Source organism: Mycetomoellerius zeteki, unplaced genomic scaffold (assembly GCF_001594055.1).
Source record: "Mycetomoellerius zeteki isolate Tzet28-1 unplaced genomic scaffold, Tzet1.0 scaffold297, whole genome shotgun sequence".
NCBI lineage: Eukaryota > Metazoa > Arthropoda > Insecta > Hymenoptera > Formicidae > Mycetomoellerius > Mycetomoellerius zeteki.
Genome location: NW_017257279.1, coordinates 458,432 through 484,743, shown reverse-complemented (window position 1 = coordinate 484,743; position 26,312 = coordinate 458,432). Strand labels below are relative to the sequence as shown.

At 32.3% G+C, this 26,312-nt stretch overlaps 1 protein-coding gene across 1 annotated transcript in view; it reads right to left on the bottom strand.

The window, feature by feature from the left end:
• Nucleotides 1-26,312, bottom strand: part of ush (Zinc finger protein ush) — a 262,597-nt gene that overhangs the window by 235,268 nt on the left and 1,017 nt on the right. The window lies entirely within an intron of this gene.

Sequence of the window (26,312 nt, the reverse complement as noted above, 5' to 3'; positions counted from 1 at the left end):
CTGCATTTTCTTATTTTTACCAACATGAGAAAATACGGTATTAAAAAATTCTGAAAAAATTCTCATAACTTTATGAGAAGAAAATAAACAATTTTTGTCTCTTGCAGTTTTTCTGCAAAATTATGATAGTATTTGAGTAAAAAATTATTGAAAACTAATATTCACCGCGATTTTTAGTAATTAATATCTTGTTAACTATTACGAAAATTACAGAATGGTAGAGGACTTTTCGACTCAGTTTTTTATTAGAAATAGCAGTGTATGATTAGTGTACGTTATTTTAGATACACCCTGTACATCTGGGATAAGTTTATTTAAAATACATACAGATGTATTATTCCAACATCTAACTTAAATATGTATTATACATTTACATTGTTAGACGTGAAATTGTAACATTGATGTTATGTTAGATATTTTTAATTGGTGCTTATTGGGATGTGCAATATTTTAAACAAAAATAAAAGAAGGTTATTTGTTTAAATATAGAAGGGCGTACTATATTACATGTACATATATTTACATGTACATACAATTATATACATACTATCAATAATATAATATATATAATAAGAATAATAAACAATACGTGTGTGTGTGATACAAAAATATTTATGAACAAACAACTTTCTTTTATCTTTATTTAAAATATTGCATCTCAATAAATATACCAACTAGAAATAACGTAACATCAATGTTATAATTTTACATTCAGTAATATAAATCCAATATAACATAACGTATCAGAAATAAATTATTACGTAAATTATTCGAAGAATCTTCGTAAAAATTTGTAGAAAATTTTCGCAATAGATCAGATTGTTCGATTTAACAAAATAATGTATGGTTTTTATTCTAAAACAATATACGTCAGAGTTACAGAAGGCATCAATGATTAAAGATAGCCTAAAGACTCCTCGCGATATAATTATTAAAGCTAATATTAATTATATGAGAAAAACATCATGGATTTCTAATTCTTGCCTAAAGTGCAAAGTAGCTTGGATTTGTTTTGCAAATGATTCTTATTATGACTTACGCTTTCACGCGTGACATTGGGAAAAACTTGTATCACTTCTATTGTGTTTTTCGTCACGCGAGATATACGTCTACGAACAATTGGATCTCAGGAGAGTTTTGAGAGTTCCTTTAAAGCTACCCTTAGGCCCAGTTTCACAACTCATGGTTAACTCTTTTCAATTCTAGAATTGGAAAGAGATAAAAACAAGTTGAATCTCGGTTAAGAGTTAACCGTGAGTTGTGGAAATGGGCCTTAGACGATCAATATTATTGAATATTTAATATTGCATAATATTATTGCTCGCTTAGAAATAATATTGAGAAATTTGCGCAGCATATTGTATCAATCAAACGTTCTTTGAAATATATTGTGTAATTTATAAGATATTGGTCTATTTGTGAGTACCACTGCATAGTAAGGTACTCATTTATGAAAGTCAGCTCTCATTTTTAACGTCAATAAACCATACTATCAAAATGGACATTGAAAGGTAAAACTTGAATAATTACGTAATCGAAGGTAACATTCAGGTTTCATTCAGCAACCACATTTTGACAACATAGACCTGTCTTCTAGAAATCTAATCATCATGATAGTTGACATCTAATCACCGATAGACTAATTAACAAAAATGGACACTAGTAAAATTTTAATGTGATCACTTTTGAAAACACTTGAATGAACATATATATATATTGATAACCTATCTTTTAAAAAACTAGACTTTCTCTAGTACGCCTTCCTCGTTTGTGTTTTATCGCCCAAGTACTCTAGTACTCATATCTACACGAAAAAATTTTTTTCTTTATCTTGAAGAGAGTTTTCTTTATCTTAAAAATATGATAGTTGTGGGAAATTGTATTTCGAAGAATTTTTTAATGTAAGTCTCTCTCATTCATTAATAAAACTGCAATAAAGTACAAAATAAGTTTAATTAATTTTACTGAAGTGCATGGTAAAAATCTTTAAAATATTGTATTATACCACAACTATCATATTTTCAGGGTAAATTTTAAAAGAAAATTCTCTCCGTGTAGAACAATAGCCGTTTCACTCAGGAAGTGCTGTCTAATTTAGAAATATTAAAAAATGTACGGAATCTTCACCAAATCTCTGTAGCTCGGTGATTAGTTATCAACTTTTCTAAAAAAAAAAATTTGTATCAACGCTTAGGTAACGCTACGATTATTATAACTACTGACGACCAAAGTTCTATCAATTAGACAGATCTAGCTAAACAGACTAAGCCATCACTAGCAAATCATCAGTGTTGGAACGTATCTAGATAAAAGTATCTAGATACTTTAGCTGTATCTAAGTGCATTACCTAGATCCTTATAGGCGGAGATACCTATATCCGGATCTAGTTATTTTTTGATACGGTATCTTTTAAATTTTAGATACATAGATACAAGGTATTTATACACAAATACTGTCGCCGGCATTAAGAATGCCTTCCTACAAGCGACACAGTATAACGCAGTGATCATCTCAGCATGTTTAATATTGACGAACAACAAGGATATAATGATACACTGTGCATCATACCGTGTCATCTGTGTCGCTTGTTGAAAAGCATATTAAATCAACTCAGAAATTAGCAATCTAGTACTAGTACCTATGCGCTGATATACTAATTAAAGACCGATATTCTTATGGTTAAAGCTTTTCATTAAAACTAATTTTGTAGATATGCATATGCATGTAAAACTAAATAATACTCGATTTTTATTTAAAACTATTAATGAAACCAATTTTAATGTTATCGTTTAGGTTTTGTTAAAATAAACAAACAAAATGTGATATTTAATTTACGTTGCTTATTATTTCTACTTTTCCTGTTTTCCCCAACTTTTCCTTCTTTTTTTTGTTGAAAGTACCTAAAAAATATCTAAATTTTCAGATACTTTTTATTTATATCTGTATCTATATCTAGATAATTGTAAAAAATGTATCTATACTTATATCTAAATACTTTTCCCACACAATACCTATATCTATATCTAGATACCTTTCAAACGGTATCTGTTCCAACACTATAAATCACTGATTAAAATAACTGGGCTCAAGTTATCATCCAATGCTTAGATATTGCGTCAGTATCTGAACTGTGGCAACTAGTAATGGCTCAGCACTGAGTCAATTGTAAAACTCTATATGGATAATGACAATTAGGTAACAACAAAGTCAAACGTTCAACTCATAATAAAAAAATAAGCAAATTATTGCATAATTTGATTGGAAGTTATATAAATATATAGTTATATCAAATTGTCTATAGACGGCATCAATAACACTGTTATTACATAGTATTAAATATTAAAGGAAAATTTAATATATTTATAGGTACAACTGTAAAAAAGGGGAGCAACCGCCGATAATCTTGATCTTGACATATGTTGTCAAGGTCATCACCCCGAGTGACCTTCAACAGGTTTTAGCCATCGCTCGTCATTCATTCAAAAGTTAATAACAAAAAAGTTTTAAAAAATGATGTTTTATTTCTACTATATATAATATTAAAAACTATTCTATATCCTTCCTTGCTTACATAATAACTTTTTACGCAAAGCGACTCCCACGTGAAAGTCGTGCGCTCCGTAGCAGAGAGGGAGGTGGGATGAGAGTCACTTCGCGTGGAAAGTTGTAAAATATATTTCAAAGCAGCAAATTTTTGTTTTATATAGTAGAAAAGAGACATCATTTTTCAAACTTTTTTTGTTAATAAATTTTTAATGAATGACGAGCGACGGCTAAAACCTGTTGGAGGTCACTCGTGACCTTGACAACATATGTCAAGGTCAAGATCATCGGCGGTTGCTCTCCTTTTCTGCAGTTTTACCTATATTTATCTAAATGCACTGTTTTAATTAAATTAATGAAAAATTGAGGAGCAGCAGCGACCCATAGAAATAATTAAAAATAATTCAAATTGTTATGATTTTATGAATATTAATAGTGTAATATATAATAATTATAAAATAATATTGATGGTATATATAGGAGCTGCTTAAAAATGACTTAATGGTTTCGGTAAACCATTGAATATGTATAGAAAGATAGCGAGAATCGCTCTAACCTTCCTTTTCTTCTCCCCATTCATTCCCTTTTCTCGTGAGCGCGCGGTTTGTTCGTATAATAATATCTTGTTTAACCAGACAAACAACGGCACGTGCACACCGTCGAAGACACCTAATTGCTCGCTCGTATTTACTCGATAAACACCTTCCGTAGTGTATAAACTCCCTTCTTCTCCCTTGGCAGAGGCCCGATAACGAAAACAGGCGTCTTTGAGTCTCGTGCAGCTTCTCTTATTCCTCGCATACTCGGATATCGTTGGCGCCGCCGTAGTAACGAATACTGATAATTTTATACAATTGCATGAAGCAACAGTTAACAATACAATTATATGTTAACAATAAAATTTCAACAATTATAGTTAACAATAAAATTTCTATGAAATATAATAGATTTTGTCACACATATACAGTGGCGGACAAAAGAAAGTTTAAAAGGTAAATTATACAAAGAACATCATCATTCTGAGAAAACGGAACTGTATTTTGAAACATGAATGAATATTTTTTAAATATCTGTATCTTACAAAGTAATGAATAACATAAGAATAGAATATAAAGACATAGGAAGTTAATACAGTTTTTAAACAATTGAATAAATAAGAAAATTAGGTGGACAAAAGTAAGTTTAATTTTATATTTTTTGATTATTATCTTTGTATTTGAACAGTTTGTTAATTTTAATAGTTTGTAGAACCTCCTTTGCTTTCTATTACTGCTTGTAGTCTTTTTGGTATACTGTTAACTAAGTTTTCTAATATATTTATTGGAAGATTATACCATTTTTGTTGTACTGCTTTCCAAAATGATTCTTTGTTAGTACGGGTACTTAAAGGAATGTGTTCATCTAAAATCGTCCAGAGATTCTCTATAGGATTAATATCTGGCGACTATGGTGGCCATTTGAGTTTTTCAATTTTCTTTTCAGTAAAAAATTTAGATACCACTTTAAAAGGGTGCTTATCTTGCTGGAAGATAAACGATCCCAAGTATCTTTTCTACTGACTGTAGTAAATTATTATTTAAAATGTTATATATATTAATAGTCAACACCAGTCATTCTCCCATCGATTTTAACCAATTTCCCAATACCCTTTTTAGAGAAACAGCCCCAAATCATAATCGAACCGCCACCGTGCTTAATAGTCGATTGAACATTTTGCTTTTTTAGGCGATCTGATGACCTACACCATACTCTTTTCCTTTTCTTTTTATTTTCATTAACTCAAATTTAGATTCATCAGACCATATAATATATTCCCAAAATGATGAGGGCTTAGTAATATACTGTTTAGCAAACAGCAGACGCTTTTTCTGATTTTTAGCGTTAATAAAAGGTTTCTTTCTTGCTATATAATTTTTTAATCCATTTTCATTTAATCTCCTTCTCACTGTTCTTTCGTGTATGTGAACAAGATTTAAATTTTCTTTCATGGCTCGAGCTGATATGACGGAATTTTTGTTTACTTGTCGAATTATTCTCCTGTCTCTCATTGATGTTTTTCTTGGTCTGCCACATTTGACTAAATCATTTACAGTACCGTATTTATTTGTCGCAAATTTTCTTCGCTTCCATCATGGAAATTTCATATCTTTTTGAAATTTCTTTGAATCCTAGACCATTTCTTCTATCCCTCACTATCAGCTGTCTAACATTGACAAATTTTCTATTACTTTTATTCATCTACAAAATTAAAGTACAAATGAATAGGTTAAAAGGAATGAAATATATACAGAAAGAGAAAAATCAACAAAATTTTAGTAGTTTATTATAAAATATCTAATTATAAGGATATTTTATAAAATAAAATATCTTTTAAACTTACTTTTGTCCGCCGCAAATTTTGAACAATATAAGAAAATTTAAATAAATAAAACAAATCATAAGTGGTATAAAATGGTGGGATACCACAAATTAGTTCAGTGTTACCAACATCATCAAAAACGATCTAATACTAACGTTATCGATACTTATATACACGAGTACCAACTTTAAACTTTCTTTTGTCCGCCACTGTAAATGTGATAAAAATGTAATTTAAAAACATAATAGAATTAGATAGTCGATCAATTCTTTGTAATTTGTACTATAAAAAAATCCTCCTTTAATATCGCTCTCTTTAATTTATAATTATAATTATAATACCTAACATTAGTGAAACAAAATTTTTTTATTTCTTTTGTTTAACTTACCAAAATGTATTTAAATCAGTTCTGCGACGTTTTTTCAATATCATATTTATTTTGCATTTTCTTCAAATGTTTTAATTTTCATAGATTTTCCATTATCTTTTCGACTAAAAAACTGGACGCGAGAACGGCTCAGCAACTCTAAATCTATAAGAAACCTACTCTGGTTTGTTTCTCTCCAAAAAATTTTTTTGGAGTCCTGTGTTATTATATCACATATATTAATAATAATATAAATGATTGCTAATATTAATATGAAATGTCAACTAAATATATAGAATAATTTATTTACAAATGCAGAATATAAGTGCTAAAGACCACCATGACGATCGCTCCAGATGCATACCATCCGATCACGATCGCGAAACGATTTGCAAATGGGCGAATCGATCGTCAACGCGGTTTTAGCAACTAATTTAAAAAAATCATTTGGGGGAGCGATGCACTCTTCTCGAGACACATTTCGACGTGGGAAGCTTTAATTGCCACCGAGAGGTCGTGCTTAATTTCGACGCTATCGCGATCGGCAGTTGGTGGTATCCCGGCTATGAAATGACCGAGGCGCCACTCTTATCTGAAGAGGCTCGGATAAACCCGATGATTGAGGAGAAAAGGGGCACTCAGATACATACTGACGCTGCTCGCGGGAGAAGAGACGTGAGAAGAGGCGAGAAGAGGTGGACGAGGGGGAGGATCGGGCGCAGCATCCCAATCGGGGTACACGCACGACGATCTCCGCGCCGATACCGTGAAATGGCAGGCACCTGAAAATCGTCCGGTGATCTTGGATGAGGATGTTACTAGCGTCTTGAATTTCGAGGCGAGTTATACCGTGAAATGCGCTTCGCTTCTTCGACGATCGGTCTTGATGGGTCGCTCAAAGAAAGGATTGTCGGAACAATAATCCCGAAAAGTGTAAAGAGGTGCACTTTAATCTTAAACGTCATCGGTGGATGGATATTTCGTTTTATTTTTAATGCCTTTATATTCAAATACTTTTTTATATACGGAAAAAGTAATGTATTAACAACGTTTAATTTAAAAAATCTTGTTAATAAGTACACATTGAAATAAATACAACTCTCGTTTTAATAAAATATTGGAAATTTGTTTCATTAATATTGTTATTAAATTAATAAGATTACTTACAATTAAATTAATGTTATTAATAAAATATCTTTTTTTGTATTCCTTCCTTATTTCAAAAGTGACACAAGTGAGAAAAAAATGTGATTTTCAAATTATTGTCATAAACAAATTAAGTGAACATTATCTATCAATCATTAAAAGTGAACTAACTTAATAAAAAAATCATTACAACTCAAAAAGAGTAGTTCAAAAAAATCATAACAATTCAAAAAGAGTAATTTTTTAAGGATTGTGAAACGAAAGTAATAAAAATAACATTTGAGAATATATCTTTTTTTGCCAATATTATTTGATTAGTCAATAATTTTTCGTTGCTCTTTCAAGTGGAAAAATAAATAAACTTAAAAATAAATAAACCTTTTGAGTTGTGTATTTTTTAAGTAAAGGAGTAATAAAATAGAAATTTAATTAATATGACAGACACAATACTTGTTAACATTCTTGTTTTTTATATTTTCATAGGACACTCCACATATTGGCAGAATGGATAACTTACATTTTTTGCCGTTTCCGTCTGTAAGCATTTGCAATTGCTTAAATCCATTCATTTATCAGCGTGCGACAATCAACGCGAATAACTTTACATAACTCGCTGTGACTGTATAACAGAGGTTAAATTTGCATTAACACCCATTTTGCGCTTTGTAAAACTGATGCGTACATGATGAATATCTATTCATCGAATTTTTGCTTGTCATCTTTTCAATCTTTAAAAGAGTTCTTTGATCCTATTCTGAATTTATAATCAATTGAAAATAAATCACGTGAAATTATTGTCTCAATGATTAAACATATTGCGATTTATTCTAATTATTTATTTATTAAAGAGTTAATAATTTATTTAATAATATAATTACATTTTTACTTTTACATATTTCTTTTATTATTCCCTTTATGATTAAAATTGTACGTAAGATTTTCTCCATAAATAAGCACATTATGAATAAATAAAGAGTTTTACATACTCGTTCAGATATCTTAAATTATCTTAGATTATGCGTTTTTCTAGAATGATAGATGCGTTGGATTGTATCAATTAATCACTGCAGTTGAGATAAGATTAAATGAAAAAAACTCGTTTGTGATGCATTCATATTAGTTGATTCACACATATACGGATTACGAAATGATTCATGTCGTTTAAAGAAAAGGAAAGATATAGATTTCTCGTTATAATTCGCGATAGTTACATCACGACTCAAGATACAAATAAGATTATGAGTTATATAGCTTATAATTGCGAACATAATAAATAGTAATAAAGAAATAAAGAAATGATACGATCGAAAACTTTCGAAAAACGCAACGAGATGTAAGGTTTCCATTCCTACACTGAGAAAAAGATACTTAAAAATTTATCTGTGAGAAATATATTTATTTCACTGAAATAAATCTTTATTTAAATACGACGATAAATAAAATTTTATTCCTAGCAAGTAAGCCATATATTTTATTTTTTTTACAATTAATGTGATATGTTTCACAAAAATGTATATTTCGTCATTACAATTCAATTTTTTCGCAACTAATACAAATATCGAAGAAAACGTCGCAAGTAACATTTGCTTCGTAATGCTTCGACATTTTCTTTTCAATGTAGAGCATCGATTCTATGAAAATGTAAGCGTGTTATTAAGCGCGTTATTAATCTCGAATCGCTTACGATCGATCGAAGAGAAAGATCAGGACACGCGCGCATATCATGCGGTCGAAATCGAAAGAGTGCAAGAGAATCGGGTAACCATCCTGCCCCGGTTGCTTTATCTTGAGACTTGAGAAGAGGCAGATACTTCGTGGTAATCTACATGATATCGTATCCCTAAAACCAACCATTAATAGGACGAGGAGTAGAAAATGAAGAGCGTGTGGCGTAAGAGATACTTATTCTCAGAAATCTCATACAGTAGATAAAATATACAGTGATAGTAAAAAATAGATAGTAAAAGATACCTAACTAAGAAAGAAAAAGATATAAATCTAAGTGATATTATGTCTTGTTGATAACAATTTTGTGGTTGATAATCTTCTGCTTTCTATTTTATTGACGAAGAAAAAGGGAAGGAAAAGAATATATGGTTTTCAAAAGCATTGAGTTTCAAAAAATTATGTTTACATAACAGATAAAGTAGATAAAGTAAATTATATCTAAATAGGAAGAAAAAAAAGATATAAATCTAAAATAATACTGTATCTCTCGTTGATAAAATTTTGGTGGCCAGGAGTCTTTCTTATTTCTTCATTCTCATTTCACATTTTCCATTTCCTATCTGCGTACAAGAAAAAAATCTCGTAATAAATCTTCATCTTATTCTCGCTTTTCTATTTGTATCCTATCATTATTAATATAAATAATGAATAACATAATTCAAAAGTTTTGGCCACATTTGGAGTCATTCTCAGCGAAATCAAGAACACAGAAAAAATTCTCCCCACTCTCCTAATGTGTACATCATCTTAAATATAACTTATATATGTATGTAAAGCCAACGTCTAAATTTACGCAATAATTACTGCGCTACACTCACATACATACAGCTTTTATTTTGTAATACTTTATTACTAAAAGATAGTAATTAATTATATGTGAAGTATTAAAGCACTGAACAACAGTACTTAAAATAAGTAATTAATTATAGTGTCTTTCAGTATTTATAAATTACCCAATATTACATTTCTGTAAGATACACTAAGAAAAATTTCTGGTTGAAAACGAACGAACCAAAAGATTCTGCAGATCATATCAATCAGAATGAAATCCAATGAATGTAATCTGCAGATTCTTTTTTCAGTCCGTCGGAAAATTTGTGTTAAATTTAACACTTTCACGTGTCTTAAACGGTTCATTCAAATTTATGTGTTAATTTAACACAAGATAAGTACGTTAGAAAAGGTAACATAAATATCATTTAAGATGATAAACAAAGAAGATAATACTGACACAGTTTGTAATCAAATCATCGAAGCATTTTTTTTCAATAAAATTAACATTCATAATATATTAAATTAACGCATATTTTATTTGTTAATTTATAAATTGTGTCATTTGAAATTAAAAAATGTTGAATACCAATTTAACACAAATTATTTAAATAACATATCATTAATCACATTATGTTAAATTAACATTCAAATATGTTAAAAAATTCAACACATAATTTTAATAAGGTCTCGGAATGGCCATTTCCAACACAAATACAAAATATTTTTTATTGTATGATAAAAAAGGAGAACATATACAAAGAAAATTAACAAATTTAATAATTATAAAAAAGATTTCGTTCTATATAATTAATTGTCAACACGTTTTCGAAATAGGAAGAAATCAAAAACCCGAAGCTTTCTTATCGAATTGAATCGTGCGGCGAATACGCGAACGGAATCCCGGATCCCGGCCGCGACTTCGTAAACACGAAACAGAGAATTTCTCTTGCGATTCTCTCCACTATACACCGAAGATCAGCGATCGATCGGCGGCGGTGGCGACGGGAAGAGGAGGCGGACGACCAAAAACGGCGATGCGCGACCTCAGCGCACGTGTGCGCGAGGACACACGGACGCGGCCGTGCAAAAAGGCACGATCGCGATATATACCGCGGTATCGCGATACCGCGACATGCCGTGAGCCGAATATTAGCGTAATGAGCTGATAGCCGACGATACCGCAGATTTTAGTCTGCCGCGAACGTCACGTACATCGCGACATCGAACGCCGATCGAGCGATCTCTGACGCGCGTGAACGACTACGGCGCGTGGATAATCTCGGCTCGTAAAGAGCGATAGATTCACTAATCGGGATTAGGTCGAACAGTATCGCGCCGATTAGCGGAAACGAGCGATTCGCGGCTGCGAATGTTCAGATGTTGCCAATATCAATCGAAGCGTATCGAGGTTTTATCGCTTAATGATGACGGAATTCAAAGCAATTTATGAGGATAAAATAATCGAAAAAAATTCCAAGATTTAATTCCTATTTACGTCACCTGAAAAAGACGTTCTTTCAACATATCGGTTAATAAATTAAATATTATTACACTCGGTGATCGAATTGATAAGACACTCGTTAGGGAGAGTTATAGGGAGATTCAACGTAGTAAAAAACATTTTATATTTTTGTGTCCATTCAAGTCCTTTTTAAAATTTTTAATTTCGAACATATATTCGAATGTCATTTCACATAATGTATGTTATTTAAATATTATGTGTGTTAAATTTATTATATTTTATAATATAATATTGAACATTTCTTAGCGTCAAAATAATATAATTTATGAGTAAGTAAAGAAATAACATAAAAATGTGTCTTAAAATGTAAATTCTAAGCTAAATGATTAAAATATATGTTAATTTAACATATTATAAATGTTAAACTTCACTGAAAAATATTTTCAGTTTGCTTACAAATTGTGTGTCAGTATTAATTTTTTTACATAATATTTATATTACTTTCTAATATATTCTTGTATTAAATTAACATAAAAATTTAAGCAGATCACTTGAGACACGTAAAGTGTGTTAAATAAATTTAACACAAATTTTCCAAATTTTCTGTAAAGTTCGAGTCCTGACTGAAATGATATTTTTTATAATAAATTCTTCACAGTATTTTAAAGAGAAAAGTGCTCGTTTATAGCACATGTGTTATTAAATTATTTGTCAATTTAATTGTAATAGTGATATATTAATTTTGATATTACATATTTTAGCTTCAGTTTAAAACTGTTTCAAAACAAATAACCGGCGCACAGTTTGCTTGAACTGGAAATTGTAAGATTCGCAAAAATATTATTAGGTACCAAAACCTGATTTGACTTTTTACATTTATTTATGAAAAAGATATATTTGTAGGAAAAAATTGTAAATATGGTAATTGGAATTTTAAATAGGCTAAATTTGCAAGACTAAAAAAGATCTATCGAGAAATTCAGATAATTAATCGAAATTTATTAGGAATATAAAAGAAAATAAGTGTCACGTATATAAATATTTGTTAAGAAAAAATCGCTTTTAATGCAAAATAACCGAAGTATAATCATGATTTGCTACAACACGCCTTCATATGTCAAAAACTTCAGTAATCTACAAATCTTAAAAAATGTTTGCGAGAATCTAATTGTCGATCAAAATCCACATTTTTGGAGCTATATAGAGTGATTCAGGATACATCATATATAACATCAAAGGAGAAAAAAGAAAGAAGCGGAGGAAGATCCATCAGCGGCTCTTATCTTCCTCTCGCCCGAGTCCCTTATTCCACCGTTGCCGCGGATGTCTCCCGCGCGCGATCCCCCCTTTCGATCCCCCTCTCTCTCTCTCTCTCTCTGTCTCTCTCTGGAAGGCCCTTCCTGTCTTTGCGGAGAAACGCGCCAGAGACAACTATCGCGCCGCTGATCTCGCCTAGTTAGCCTTTCTTCCCTCGATCCTCTCCCGCGCGTCACCCTTCCTCCCCTTCCGCCCTTGTCCTTCGTGCCCCCACCTGTAGACGAGGTGCACTCTCGCTGGTGCACCTCGTCCTTCCTTCAGCGAGCGCGGAACCGATACCGGGACTCGCCTCATAAATACAACCGAGGAGCTAAAGCTGAAGAGAGCGACGAGGAACGGGATAAAACGGGAGGGGACAAGAGAGGGAGGGGGAAGGGCGAGCCTACAAATTGCTACACCGCATTGTGGTGTCACTCCGGCCTGTTACGACACGGCCCCGGCATCTCGCCGGAATGGTGTCCGCGCGCGCGGTTTCTCCTCTCCTTCTTTCTCGTGTCGCCCTCCCCCCACCCGTTCGTACCCCCCGCTCGCCCCCTCCCTCTGCGCTCTCTTTGCGGTGTTGGTCGACTAAGGGCCGAGGACGGGAGGGGCCCCCTACATGCGTGTAAACGCGCCTTTACACCGATAACCCGCCTGTTCCGCTGCAAGTGAAACAGACAGGATCTCTTTCAGGCCTTTCGGAATATTATCGGGGTGGGAGACGTCGCGATTCTCCTACACGCGAAAGCGAATTCGAATGGCTGCGATTGGATACTAGAAACTCGAGACTTTTAGGTCTTAAAGTTAATTTCTTTCTGTCAATGTATAATATTTGAATTTTTTAAATGTCGAATGTTTTGGAGTTTCTTACAATTTATAATTATAAACTTAAACTATGTTTGAATTCCTTAAGGAGGTTCTCCAATCATTTGACATAATATAGGAACTTGATCAAATGTTGAGAATAAATTTGTTATAAAAATAGAGGCATTCATGAATTTTTTCAAATTTTTTTACCATCTGGATCAAACGTTATACTCCAATAAAAAGTAATATTTTTTAAATTTTTACTCTAATAAAAATATATGAAAATGTATTATTACAAAATAATGATAAAAATCATAATTTTTTTTATATAAGTACTATATGAATTCAAAAATATTTATGTAAAGTTACATTGAGACATTAATTGTTCAGTAAATAAACAAAATATTTATTTGTTATAAATTAATTGATGAATCTTAATAAAACTTACCATATGTTTAGTACTTAATACATTTATATAAAAAAATTTAGATTATTATTTTTTTTTAAATTTTTGTTTATTAACAATAAAACTAATAACAAATGAAATAAATGATCTATAAAAATGTGTTGCTCAATGAAAACAGAACGTTATGAACACAACTTTCATATATACCTATGTAGTTTGTTTAAAGCGTAAAGATTAATATATGTGTTTTATGGCTAAAAAAATCTATAATAAAAAACTTATATAATAAAATAATAAATAAATTTTTCTCTCTATGAATCGCATGATATACTTTGAGAGAATTAATTGAAACACAAGTATTCAATCAAATTTAATCTAACATAGGAAATATCGAAGAAACGAAATAAATATAAGGTATCCTCTTATTTATATTTCCTTCATCAGTTAAACATATTTAAAACAGTACATTTTTTTAAGCAAAGCAAATTATTATCAAAACGTGTCGTCAAATTGATTATCAGGGTTAACCGTGGCTCTTGCCGACAAATTTACAAGATAAAACAATCAGTTACAACGTTGAAGTCGTATCTTCGCCCAACAGACACGAAATACATCTCAAATGGACCTCAATACCGCCACAATACAACCAGCTAACCATACAAGACGCAGCATCCGACACGGCGGTATAAGCATCAATGTGTTCGGCATCGTGTCTATCAGCGACACGAGGCTCGCGTTACATCTCTCGGGGAGAGAAGGAGACAGAGAGATCGTTCGATCATTGGATCGAAGAGAGTGTTCAATTAAGGGGATTCTAAAGCCGTCTGTATTACCGACTAAATCGTAATTTTTGTATAACAAATACTTTTTTCTCTTTCACAGATTCGAAAATCCTTTTCCAGGATTAAAGGAGAACAATAAAAAAATTTTCTTAAGATTTCAATTTCACAATTTTTTGTCGTTTTCGGCATAAATTTCACCTCACAAACACGTATTAATGTGTATATTAAAATCCTGGAAAAGGATTTTCGAATCTGTAAAAGAGAAAAAAAGTATTTGTTGTACAAAAATTATTATTTAATCGGTAATACAAACGGCTTTAGGATCCTCTTAAGCGGACCAAAAGACTCTGGAGGTGTCGTTATCGAGCGATCTCTCCGTGCGATGATACGCGAGAACTTACTAGGGGAATCACATCTCGAGGGAGGCGCGGCCGACTCGTCATATTAACAACGATATACTGGCAACAACAGCAACAATAACGGCACAGAAGAAAGGGGAGACGCGCCTCCCTCGGACAGTGTCTCTCATACGATCCTGGGTCCACTGGAATCATTTTACCCTCCTTCATTGAGAGAAAAAAGTAGTTGTAATTACTACACTGAAAAAAAAATTTGCAGATTTTAAATAAATATTTACTCCAATAGTACCAACGAAATATTTATATTTATAGTAAATAAATATTTATTCAAAATAAAACAGTTATGTTTAAATCGAATAAACATATGTTTATATTTGATAAATATTTCGTTAGTACTATTGGAGTAAATATTTATTTAAAATCTGCAAATTTTTTTTCTTTGTTAACAAATAAATTAACAGACTCTCAAAATTGGCAAAACTAAAGAACAGGCTAAGAAAGTATGACGTAATCAATTTGACAAACATAAAATTAATACGTAAATTAAATGTTCAGTAATATATAAAGTTCAAACGTTTCGACTCACTTTGGAATTATCATCAGCGACATGTGATCTTCTAAATAAATTACCACGTCTCCCAAACCGTTAAACGGTTAGTCACTCCTGGATTGCATGATCCAAAGTGAAAAATGTTTAACTGTATAATGACATAATGACAGAAACTGTCATCCTGCACGAGAAACATGTCGACAAAAAAGAAAAATATTCATAAGACAATTACTAATTCGCCATCTGTTGTAATGTTAATTATATAGACGGAAAACACTAAGAGGTGTTCAATGTCTAGTCATTCAATGCATCTGAAATTACTATAATTTAACTATAATTTACAGTCATTTTCAGTTTTATATTTCAGCCGTTTATGGTTTTTTAAACTATAAATATAATTATTATTGCTAAATCATAGCTGTAAGAACTATAAAAATGTAGCTCCTAGCCATAATTATTTTTATACTATACAATTATAGTCATAAATAAGCATTTTTCTCTTAATGTTCCCTTTCTAATCTCTTATGTTTGTTATTAATTGAAATATGTAATTAAGATATAATCGCATATACAACTAAAAGTTATTAAATCTCGAAATCTGTACTCAGAAAAATTTCTGATCGAAAATAAACAAACCGGAACATTCTGATCATATTAAACAAGATTCTGGATACCTCGACTAGAATTTAAGAAAGCAAGCAGAAAATTTTGATTTGTCCATTTTTTCAACCAGAATTTTAATTAATATGCAACCAGACTTTTTTTCTAATGTCTTAATTTTCTACTTTTCATAAATACGCCTGCGAGGAGGAGGGGGATTCGCCGATGAGAACCGTCACTTTGCGCGATCGATGGCGGCGAGGCGATGGGAGATATTCTTTTATACGGCGAACACGATTCAATAAAGCATTCTATAAAATCATCGCTTATTAATTTGACGCTCGCGCTCTCCAGGGGGGCGCCGTTGAACCCCCGCGGGGCGCCTCCTTCTTTATCCCGTTCTGCATCGTCGATCGCCGACGAGATACTCGGTCGGGCCCCGAAGGAGAGAGAGACATGCGGGCCCTCCCACGGGCCCTACGTAACACTGGGCACCCTCAGGTGGCGTGCGATGGAACCCGAGGCGCCTCGTTTTGAAATTGTAGCGACGTTAACGTGAGCGGGAATTCATATTATTTATGGGCGCGAAGAACGTATTCGAGTGTGTGCAATTGGATACTATCATGGAAAGAAAGATTTTGATGAAGTATCTGAAGATTTAGCTAGATACAGATCTGAAAATAATTTTGTTGAACTATCAAAATAATTCTATAAGACGTTCATTATAAGCAGTGCTGCAAAAAACTTTGAGCTAGCAATTAGATTATTCTAATAATTATTTTAATAGTCTAACAAAATTATTTTCATGTCTGTAGCAATCTAAATTTTTAAATATTTTAGCAAAATCGTTCATTCTCCATGTAGAAATTTAAAATTTTTGGATTTTAAAATGTATTCCTTGGATTGTCAATATATGGATAATATGAGTTTTAAAATGTCGAATATTTCAGAGTTTTTTACAATTTTCAACAATTAGTATATAAAAATGTTTATTCTATTTATGTCATTTCTATCTTGATATTGATTTACTATGTTAAATATTTGAAATTATCATAATTTATAATATATTTTTTCATGTTTGAGAAAACTGCAAGCATATACATAATTATTATTATTAACATTATAACAGTAATGATAATAATAAAAATGAAGTTCGTAACCATAATTATTTTACCATATTTTATTTAAATTTATTTTATGCAATTATAGTCACAAATACCTAACATTTTTCTTTCACAATCAGTATCATGTTTACAACTTAAAGTTTCTTGTTGTTTGAATATTTAGAATTTTTTGTACCCAGAATCTCGATCTTTTATAACTTTAAAAATTACGAAAGATCGAAAACAAAGAAAGATCTGAATTTTGAACTTCCTAAATGTTTAAAACATAAAAGTTTTTTAAAGTAAAAGAAATTTATCGAGGAAATCGCCGCAGGAAGGCCGATGATCCTCGTGATATAACAGGAATGAGAACAGGCCTTTGTAATAGAAAATAGATATTAATAGATTCTCTCCTATCGTATCAGCCGATACCCGGCACATAAAATTTTTCTATATTTATATCTCGACCGCTCGAAGATCAAATTACATTATAATCGTAAATTGAATCGCGTCGCGTGAACTCAATGTGCAATTTAATTCATCTTCTAATAATTTCCGCGAAAAGGTATGTCACGGTGACGTCACGCTTTCTCGTCTCTCACGCGCTATTTTATTCAGATTACTTGAGACTAAATTAAATTAATATTTACAGAGAGATCGGCATATAAATCTACACATCATGCGAAACACTCAAGAAAAATTCTTTGCCGAATGTAAGATCTTCAAGAAATAGGGAAATTCCTTTCTTATTTTATTATCGGTCTATCTTCTACACTATAGATGTATATAAAATACGAGAGTCGTGTCTAATGTAAAGTGAAAAGAAAATTAGTTTTTCGTTGGAAGGAAAGTTAGAAGAAAAAAGATTACAAAGGGAGCGGTCGAGATTCTTCACTCTAAAAGATATCGCAGTGAGTTTAACATTATGTGATGTTTAATTAACAATTGGTGCATAATTCTCATCGTGTTGATATTAATATTAATCACATTATGAGTGAAAAATGCCATATTCGATCAAGACTCTTCTTTGCTAATAATATTTCTATATCTAATAATTTGCTCATAAATACCGGTTGAGATATTTTTCGTAATAAATTACTTATGGTTTCTAAAACGCTTATTGGCATCAAATTATTAACAACCTTCTAAGATTATTAATAATAAATAACATTATTAATAACTTTCTAAGATGCTTAATTGCATCAATAATATCAAATTGTTTGTCAATTTAATTTGTGATATTACTACTCCAGCTTCGGTTTAGGATTGTTTCAAGACCGACAAGTAATTGGCGCACAGTTTGCTTGAACTGGAAATTGTATAAATTCACAAGAAATATTAGCAATCACAAAACTGTATAGGCTCTAATGATATAAATCAATAATGTGAGTAAAAAGCCTCTGAGAGCCAACGCGCGATGTTATTGTTGCAACTAGCATCGGCTCTCAAATATTATTAGACTAAAAAAAAAAACTACCTTGACCGAATAAAGCATTTTTTATTCATGTGTGTTTAATCTCATCGGTCGATTTTCACTTAATATTGTTAATTGATTAACATGATGATTTTGACTCCTGGTGTTTATATCATGATGGGGATTTAAAATCTATGGTGTTAAGTTTCACATTATGTTGGTGTTAAGAGTCCTACAGATTATCAGAGAGGCACAAACGATTTATATCAGTATCGCAAAAATATTAAAAAAAAGTATTAAAAATAGCGTTGCTTGCAGAAAGACTATGAAATCCACCCATCATTTATTCAGCAGCCATTTGTAATATCAAGGAATCAATCTCATGGTTGGCCATTGCGATTATCAGCGATCTTAGTTATCTATAGGACTGTAGTTGGTGCTAATAATAACAACAATACAGTAAGAATTATATAGGACAGCAGGATGCTTTCCATTTAGAGTCACACAAGTCGACATAAACATCATTCTATCTTTCTTGACATTCAGTGAGTAACAAGATAGAACGACATTTGTGTCGACTCGTGTCATCAAATGGAAAGTACCTATAGACATCGCATGTTAAATCCACTGCACTGATATTTTTATAATGTTATCATTTTATGGCGATTAATTATGGAGATTAATGCGCACAAATTTTAATTTGCGCAGGACAAAGATGACTAAATTTACGATTAATCTGTATGACCATATTTATAAACTGACGAAGATATACGTGGCTGAGAGGAGGTGATTGCTGCAACTGACCATCGAGAGTGATATGAGATAAGGGACCTACACCGGGTGACTACAAAATATCGACAACGTCAGAAGGACCTTATCGGTTAGCGCAGCCTTTCGGCCAAAACTCCACGTTTCTTTTTTTTTTTCGCCGAAACCTCGCTTCGTCCGTCGATTTCCGAGCCGTACGAATGTGCCGTCGGAATTCTGCCGTAAAAGGCAGAAACATCGGGAGCTGAAGAAAGAGAGACGGAGGGAAGTAGCGGCGGTCGTGCCGCGCTCTCCGAGAGTCACGGATCGCGATCGTTATCGCCGTCACATGTGTGCAATGCACGGCGAAAAGTATCGGCGCGCTATAAAAGTGCCGCCGATTCCTGCGGAATCGTTCCTATGTGGCAGAGGTTAGTCAAAGAAGCGGTTTCGACGAAACGCGGCGCGGCGGGGAGGGAGGGTCAATAACACGAAGAGAAAAGAATGTTCAACGAGTTCTCGGCGTTCCTAAAATCTCCGTAACATTGATGATCTCTGCTGGAAATTCTAGTGAAGAATTAATCGTAAAAATTTTCAGCGGAGCAAATAAAGATTCAATGTTTGCGAATGAACGGCGCGAAACTTGAATTTTTAATTAGTCTCCAGGTAACTTTACCTTGAGAGTATTTTAGTTCGACGATTAATTTGCGAGATACCGAATTTTGAAAAGAAAGTTTTCTTTATTAAAAAGTCACAATTTGTGCAGAAAGTGCAATTACTTATAAGTTAATAAATTAATAAATTAATTAAAAAATGGAAAAAGAGAATTATTTTACAATCAGGGATGTTAATTCGATGTGGAATAATTAATATTGATATTCTTATTCAAACAAAAAAGTGTATATAAGGAAGTAGAGATAAGAAGATGAAATTAATAAAAAATGGAAATTATAATAAGATTGATTAAGTAGGGTGATTATACGAAGTGAGATAATATCGCGGATTTATTTTAATCGCGAATAAAGGCAACGGAGATACGCGAAAGGTAAAGCCACGACGAAACGAAGTGAAAGGGGAAGGAAAGACGTATTAGCGGGTGGAAGAGGGGACGAGCCCGCTATTTTAACACGGCGTTATTAACTCAATTACGGTCGCTCCCAATTAGCAGTCACGCGCACGAGCCGGCTTCGCAATAATTACTCGGCCATTAACATCGATGTCCCACGAGAGGGCCCCAATGCGAACGCACGATTTTCCTGTCCTACTATGCGGAGCCTCCGGAAAGAACCTATAGAAATTTCAGGAATGCTAGAAATCCGCCCCATTTTCTCACTGACGTCAACATTAATACAGCAATATTTAATATCATACAATATAAATCCTTTCAAGTTTTTTTACAAAAGCAAGATCGAGTTAAAAGATTAGCAGCTTTTTCACAAAGTTGCATTATTAACTTTTTTTTTCTAAATACAATATTAAAAGCTCTAGGCAATTCCCAGATACGATAAAAATGGGAACATAACATGTCATGTAAAAATGTCTTGAAATTACATTATTGTTAAAATTAATTATTTACGAAAAAATCTACTTGGAACCAAATTGGCTGCTACTAAAGTCACTAGATCTTTAAAGTATCGCAAACTCGCATTCATTTTGACGCAAAATGCGGCCATTTCTAATTTATGCATTTGTATATGCGTACTTTATTTTGGAAAATGAAGCCGTCAAGTATGTAAATGAATGTTTTGAATTGTAATTAGTTTATTTATGACAAAAAAATATGTACGAATGCTTAATTTATGTGTTTTTTAGTTTAATACAGGTTTATTTGTTGTAAAAGTTTAGTGCATGAAAGTGCACGAAGGAACATGTAAATACAGTTTAAAAGACGAACCATCCAACCATCATGCTTGGAATTGTGTACTATATGCACTTCGGCCATTTTGACGCAACATTCTGAAATCAATTGCGCTACTTTAAAATTCTAGTGACTTTAGCTGCTAATACAATCCTTTTCTAAGGGATTCGTCAAATCCAGCTAATCCTTCTAGTTAAATCTACTAAAATTATAGTTGAGATAACCAGAATTTTGACTAACATAATCAGAATCTTTCGATTCCATTTTCACCCAGACATTTTTCTCAGTACAAATGATTTTCTCAAAACGAAATCGATCAGAATTTTTTAATGTAAAATATTTTCTACCAATCTTATTTTTCGACCTAAAATCTTCCCTCTTTCCCGAAAATATTATCAGCGACTGCAAAGAAAAAATAGAGGACATCGCTGTGGAATTATTCTCGCGAGAATGAGCGATTTTCTCAAAACGAAATCAATAGATTCGCGAAGCAAGAACGTCGTGAAACAGGGTACCGGTGAGAGGAGGGACAGCAGGAGAAAAAGAGATACCCGGTCCGACGAGTCGCCGCCACGTGAAAGTGGGTTCCAACTTTCGTGATCGAGCCACGTGATCGCGAGATGCCCGCCGCGACAAGGGCGAAGGGGGCGACGAAAAGGATCCAGACACACTGGATCTGGGCCCGGGATCTCGTCTGGCCTCGATCGTTTTGCGATCGCAGCGCGAGAAAAGAACGGACGCGAGCGTTTCGGCGAGAAATGATTCGCGGAAAACCGAAGAGAAACTATACTGCGAGCCGAGTGCATCGATTACTTTTCATTCACGTTTTTTTTCTACGTTCCGTTCTCAGAAAGATTTTCTGATGACGAGACAAAAAATATTCTGGACGTACTCATGCCTGTTTCTACCAATGTAGATTAACTTTATCAATCTCGCTTCGACTTCATCTTTGTCTAATTCTTAGATCTAGAAAAAGGTGAAAACTAGTCGAACCGAGAGATTAAAATTAAACTACATTGAAAGAGGCATTAATCTTATCGTAACTTAATATGCAGTATAAATATAAAACAATATTAATATTAAATAATATATGTAATATCGATATTCCTTCCTGGAATTAAATAAGATTGATTATTATCTTGAAATAAGAGTAACATATATAAATTTAAGTTTTTCTTGCGTTTAGAAATCTTTACCCGGAGTTATAACTCACGATGCTAGTGCCATAATATTAGCACAGAACCAATGTCCAAGATTATTTTCACACAAGATTTAAGAATTTTCTATTTAAGAATAAAATATTTTTCTCTTAATATGATTGTGCCTTTATATCGATCTTATTTTATGACAGATCGAAGAGTAATTGGATCTGAAAATCTTTTCTATAAAGTATTTTATTCGTGCGCATCGTTTCTTTAAATCGCGATTAAACGGGAATTGAATATCGCGATAATTATCAAATTAGGACAATGTATTTTAATTAAAACTTCATGTGGCAGAATTATTAAGCACATAAATTAAATAAATTAATACATTAAATAAATTATTATTATTAATTATTAAATAATTATTGGTTAATCAATAATTGAATAATAATTATTTATTGTTAAATTTAATAAAATAATACTTTGATAAATTGGTTGCAACATTTTTAAGAAATCACAGATTTCTGCACATGACAGATAAATACTCGTATGATCCGGGAGCTGCGATGGGACAACAAAAATCGGACATCCTGTCAAAGGACGAGGGACCGACTGCGGATGGCTAATTATACAAACGCGTGAAATCCGCGTAATCGCGATGGTCACATCTGTCATGTCAGCCATCGAGTGCGTGCGTGTTCATACTACGAGGTCCGTTAGAATCGAAAGGTCAGCTGACAGGATGCGGCAACTGGATGCGTCGCGTTATCAGGTAAGCAAAAAATTCGTGCTGCTTTCGACGGCAAAAGATACTATCGGAATTAGTGCGATCGAATCGACTGAATTCAACGTTCACATTTCTCGGGTGTATGCGACTTTCCTGTTTTCTTCGTTTTCGCATTTGTTATTTGTTTTACATTCTTATGAAATAGCACGAACTTTCTTGGCAATTTAATAAATTCTTCTGTGTCACATTCATAGGCCAGCAAATATTCCGCGTACAAAAACATTAATATAAATATATCTTAATGGTAAAATCAATCTATGAGAATTTAATATTAAAAATTTTATGGCAGCCAATAAAGATTCATGACAACAATCATGATCATAAGAAACCATGACGTCTCTAATTGCAGTATGGATGGAGTATAGATAATTACTATAACAATATTAATAATTGAATGATGATATCAATATATTATATAATATATTAATATAATAAACAGCATAATATAACAAGTATGATATTTAAGTTATTTATTTTGTGTTTTGACATTTTATTACAGTATTTGTTTATTGATTACTTATCTGCTATATTTAGTATAATTATTTATCACATATTAGATATGACAGTTTCATAATGTGTATTATTGATATAAAGGTACCAATATCTTGATATCTATTGCTATCTTCTATCAATATTGAATATATACCCCAAAAATATAAACAAATAAGCAATCCAAATCTTTTTTAAAATAAGATCTTTTTATTAATTTATCATTTACTGAAGAATTAATTTATAATTTCAATGAAATATCTTATAAATACGCGAAGCAACATAATTTTCTTAACGAAAATTTTTTCTTATTTTATCATTAACTTTATCGAATTTTCCAAGATTGAAACGAAAAAATCATTTCAAGTCGATAAAATTACAAGATTTATATGAACTTAATTAATAAGATACCGACGTCGAGAAAAAACTGATTAATAAATAATAATAAACGTTCCATGTATGTATAATAAAAAAATTAATTAAACTTTCAGTCCATCTTCGAAACAATTATGTCCCGAGTTATGTCCTTTACCTAATCTTTTACTCTTCAACTCCAAAGGAGACAGACGTTGAATGAACCGTTTTGTCACGAGAAACCCGTTCTCCTTCGGCGTCGCGAATTAATTTATTCGGTCGTTGATTTATTCTCGGAAGAATTTATTGCTTCCATTGGCAGAAAAAGAGAAAGAGAGAGAAGAAAAAAGGAAAGAAAGAGAAATAACGATATTTTTAGGTTAGCAACGAATTTCTAAGCGTACTTCCTCGATATCGATAACAATATCTTGAACTTCGCAAATTTTCCAATGAATTTGAAAATATTAAAAAAAAAATATAAACTTTGCAAATAGTTCTTTTGCCATGCTATTTCTACATTAAAAGTTTTGGTAATTATATCATCGTAATGTTTATTTCAAATCAGGAATAATAGAGAGTCAATAATTCTGTCAATTTAAAAAAATTTTTCAAAATCTAATTTGCAAAAAAGAAGAAGTTTGTTAGACAATCAATTATAATTTATTATATTTTATATTTTAATGCTTATAAATATATATGATTAAAAGTCATAATTTAAATCTTATTTGCAGTCATAATTCGCAATTACCGAGTTGATATTACAATCGCTCCTCGATGTTTCCAAATTCAACAATCTCAACGTGCTCCGGTTTCGAAATCTCGCGCCAATGTACGATACTCCGAACTGTATGTTTTTCGCGTTGCTCGAAATCCCTAAGTCTACAACCTTGCTTTAAAGGACCGTAAGCCGTAAAGCCGCAAGAAATTGGCCAATCACAGTCAAATATGAGAAAAATAATCGACTGTGACTGGTCAATTTCTTATGACTTACGGCTTCTTAAAACAAGATTGTGGCTAAGCAAGAAATTGACCAATCACAGTCGAATGCGAGGAGAATAATTGACTATGATTCGTCCATTTCTTATGGCTTAAGGCTTAAAAACCTATTGTAGATCCGGACTAATAGGCTTTCTACAATAAGCTGTTACCTAAGCATCGAGTCTTAAGTAGTAAAAAATTGACCATAGTTGATTGATCATAGTTGATTATTCTCTTTACATTCGACTGTGATTAATCAATTTCTTACGGTAAACTAAAGCTTACGTTTTACTTAGAATCTCATTGTAGACGTTGCTTTAAGTACAAAAAGTTTCAATAGTTTAGCAACAAAAAACCTACAACCTTAACCTACAACCTTAACCATTAAAAATATTAGGCACTCATATTTTTTTTATTTATCTAGACATTCTTTTACCTACATTGTTACTTCCTATTAGTTAGTGGCATTATACTAAATTCGTTTATTTAATATATCATTAATTTGACTAAAACAATTTAACTGAAAAAATGTATTAAAAACTTATCTCGAATTTAGTTTATTATTTATATAAATGCAAACGTTAATATGAATTCTTTATTTTGAAACGAAGCAATTTTCAATCGCAGAAATGGATTAATATACATTTTGACGCACATGGAAGTTAAAAATAATATTATTTAGCTCAAGGAATTAGGATGCTCTACATATAAATTTAAAAAGTTCTTGAACTTAAAGGGCAGTTTACAGTGCCATAAACCAATTTTTCAGTTAGAATTTTAAATAATAATTAATAAGATGTCTAATATCTGGTCAAGGCTGTGTATATTCGTTGAAAAAAAGATAAAGCGAAGATTTCTAAGCGCAGCAAAAAGTACAAGCGACGCAAATCTCGTGATCCTCTCTCGGAATACGGATTCAAGCAAACGAAATCCGAATCAGTGTGCGATTGAATTTAGCGAAGCCTGCCATCGAGATATCTGCCTTGGGCTAGCCTGACAAACTCGCACGTGACAAACGGATTCAAATCTGGAATGACAAGCATGGCGGCGACAAGAATCTTTCGCGCGAAAGGAAGCGTGGCTGTCAAAAGCACACGCACGCACGCACGCAGGCATGGCAGACACACTACACCGCGCCAGGCACGTGTTCACACACCAGAGACCCTATAACGAAGTCTGGCCAGGAGATGGCAAGCTCTTGATTAGTCCGTAGTTTTTGTCAACTTCAATGAGTTAAAACGAGTAAGATGGTAAAGT